Here is a 3,993-nt window from a genome sequence, read left to right on the forward strand (position 1 = left end):
CCTATTTTTAAAACAATTTACTGTTTGGTAAATAAAAAAAATCTTTAATAATAAAATATATTCTAAAATAAACACAAATTAATATAAGAAACTTTAGCAAAATTTTTTTGTAAATTATTTTGCTATGTTCACACGACAAACTTATTGATAGTTTGTTATCTTTTGTTTGTAATTTAAAATTCAATTACAAAGCGTTTAAGTTTATTCGCTTTGCAAACTTTTCGAGAAGAAAATTTCTTTTGCTAACGAAATTCTGAATAAGTCAAGGTGTCGTGTGAACATGGTTTATATATATAATAAAGTATTAGATGATCTTAATTTACAACATTTTCCTGTTTTGATTATTTAACAAAAATATTAAAAATAATATTAATTAATGTTTAATTAAGCAGCCTGTTAATGTTTGCTTAAAAAGGATAATAATGTCATTATTTAGCAACTAAATTCAACTTAAATCTACAACAACATTAAATTTTAACTAAATATTTTTGGCTTATTTCCCCTTTTAGCATCAGTCAAAAACATTAACTACAGCAATTGTTGCTGACATAACTGATTGTTGTTGTACATGAAATGTTGTTAACTAGTTAGATTGTTATCCCTCTTAAAGCCATGACTTTACTTATACCACTATCATCATTTTTAAAAATGTAGGTAAAATAAATGACTCTATGACGCCACTAACTTAAAGACATAAAGACTGACTGGCCCAACTGTCGGTTTGGTAAATATTCCATCACTTTGCCAAGAGTTATACTCCTCCACCCCATATACAACTTGGGGATTTTACGTGTGAATATTGTTGGTATGTGAATGATTTTAGATCAGCGTTGGGCGATATTTTAAACACTAAGCAGGGGTGTTTTGGTATCTGTTATAGAAAAGTTAATGCTAAAAAACCTATTTAGTTTATTGTTCTACTGCATCAATGAGACACATAGAAGCAAAATTTGAAATCTCCATTTTATCAAGAACAACATTTAGTATCATAATTATCTACGCAACTATAGGTGAAGTCTAATAAAACATGATTCAAAATTTCTATTAAATCTTTAATAAGATTTTCACATTTATCTTCAATAGTTAGTGGAGATAACAACTTTTGCTTATAAACATTATACAATAACTAGTTACATAACTGCCACCCATATCCATTCAAATATTTGTTGACCAGTACTGCTTTAGATATTTTTCATTATGAGTACCAGTAGTTTTCTGTTATAGCAGAAGAGTGGAGCAGAGTAGGTGGAGTCAGCTAGAGCTTATACTATAGTTAAACATTTCTTTTGCTAAAAAATAAACTAAACTTACTTTTAATAGCAATTGCAAAATACCTATTGACAATATGAATGTTTGCAAATGTTGAATGATAATGCAAATTTTTTTCTCTTTATTATGACATGATCCAATATTTTTCCTCAAGTTGCTGGTTGTTAGTTTTTCTATAGAAACAATTTTTACGTGCACAAAATTAGTTCAAATTGTTTAATAAAAAACAGATAACAAAAATAAAGAGGAAATGATATGAAATAGTTTTTGTTAAAAAGGGATTTAAAATTTTTTTCTAAAACATATTCATGCTATTATTCTTTGACATGTAAATGGTCAATGGAAATGTCTTTAGGATTTCATATGGAAAAGGTATAAAATGGGTTAAGAGCTTTTCTTTTCTTGTATCAAAATTGGGTTATAGCACTTTAATTGAAGTCTAAGGAATTTAGGTTTGTTGTGATAGATGGTGCTTGAACTTTTTTAATTTTAGAAAAAAAAAAAATAAAAATTTTTGGGAACACCCTTAATATAAGGCCCAATGAATCACAAAGAACTAATTGTTTGTCAGTCAATAACTATTTAAAAAATCTATATACATATGTACATACACTTGTTATTATGATCATGTTAAAAGAAACATGAAAAATAATTCATTTATATTAGAACTAATTATTGTTTTTAATAAAGATACAAAGAATTTTATAATTTAAAACAAAAATGGATTTGCCTCATACGACTAAAGTAGAATTTAAAGTTGGCTACACTTAGTAAAATAGTGTTTACAGACTTGTTAATAGATATGAATATATGGGATTTAAGATTTCGTGTCCTGGGAGTCCAGAGTCTAGTCTATAGTCTAGTCTATAGTCTAGTCTATAGTCTAGTCTATAGTCTAGTCTATAGTCTAGTCTATAGTCTAGTCTATAGTCTAGTCTATAGTCTAGTCTATAGTCTAGTCTATAGTCTAGTCTATAGTCTAGTCTATAGTCTAGTCTATAGTATAGTCTATAGTCTAGTATATAGTATAATCTATAGTCTAGTTTATAGTCTAGTATATAGTATAGTCTATAGTCTCTTCTATAGTCTAGTTTATAGTCCAGTCTATAACCTAATCTATAGTGTAGTCTATAGCCTAGTTTAGTCTAAAGTCTTGTCTATAGTCTAGTCTACAGTATAGTCTACAGTCTAGTTTGCAGTCCAGTCTAGTCTATAGCCTAGTTTTTTGTATAATCTAGTCTATAATATAGTTTGTAATGTAGTTCTTAATCTTGTCTATAGCGAAAAGGACATTAATCTGTGAATTTACGTTTTAAACAATTTTTTGAACAGTTGTAAAATTAAGGAAAAAACTAAAATGAACAACAACGAAAAAACCTTAAACAAAGTACTTTAATTATAATTTTTCTAATATATGCTTTTCCCATCAACATATTCTTCGTCTGTAGCGGCATATTAGGTACTTTACCGTGAAAATTCCAGAAAATAACGCCACATTATAAATTTTCCCTACAACAAGTATAAAATGTTTTAAACAAATTTATGAATATTTAACAGAGATATTAATTTTAACGTTACAACAACAAATTTTTTCTCCAACTATTATAGACAAACTCACACCATAAAGGCCAAAATTTAAAAAAAACTGAATAAACGAGATAATAAATATTTGAACATTTACAGAAATTGTACGCACGCGTCGAAAACAAATTAATACTTTTTCTTAACCCTTAAAAAAAGAAAACGCATGGCTGTCATCACCTCCACAACAACAGCAACGATCATGCAACCTTATACCTACACACTCCTTATAACCAAGATCATATATATTTGAATTTCTGGTAATGACAACGACCACATGTGGCTACTTTTGTTAAAGCCAAAGGAAAATTATGACTTCAAAAAAACCTCGACAAGAATAAGCAAAAACAAAAACAAAACTCGTAATAGTAAAAATGTTAGAAAATGTTGTAAAAATGTTATCAAAACGATTAAATTTGAAATGAAAACCCTTTTAAAAATAAAACTACCACAACTGCCACTGCTCATGTACATTGCTGTGCTGCCACACAGCACAGGGAGTTGAAATGTTCAGCACAGACATAAAGGGTTTCTTCTCTATGTTGTAACACTGACATGTAGTCATACTTATGTACGACTTATTGGAGAAATATTTATAACAATAGTTTCTAAATAAAGTGGAAGTCTTTGTGTGGGACGTTGAGAATTTAAGCTAAAGCAACAACAACGAAAAAACATTCAACATTTTTGTGCCAAAGACATCAAATCACATCACAACACATCACGCTAAAAACCAAGGCATTTATATACATACGTTCTGTTCCTTGATACAGCAACCGCGGCTGCGTTTAAAACACAAAATACTGCTACGGTCAGCTAAACCGAATATTACACAACAAGCACCGAAATTGCTACTTTAGTATTTATTATAGACATTATAGTTTTTATCTTTATTTTGAAGTCTAGTAGTCAATTATATAGAGTATATATAGTAGACTATATATAGTCTATAGTCTAGACTATAGTCTAGTCTATAGTCAAGTCTATAGTCTAGTCTACAGTCTAGACTATAGTCTAGTCTATAGTCTAGACTATAGTCTAGTCTAGACTATAGTCTAGACTATAGTCTAGTCTATAGTCTAGTCTATAGTCTAGTCTATAGTCTAGTCTATAGTCTAGTCTATAGTCTAGTCTATAGTCTAG

Source organism: Lucilia cuprina, chromosome 6, assembly GCF_022045245.1.
Source record: "Lucilia cuprina isolate Lc7/37 chromosome 6, ASM2204524v1, whole genome shotgun sequence".
In the NCBI taxonomy this organism is placed as follows: domain Eukaryota; kingdom Metazoa; phylum Arthropoda; class Insecta; order Diptera; family Calliphoridae; genus Lucilia; species Lucilia cuprina.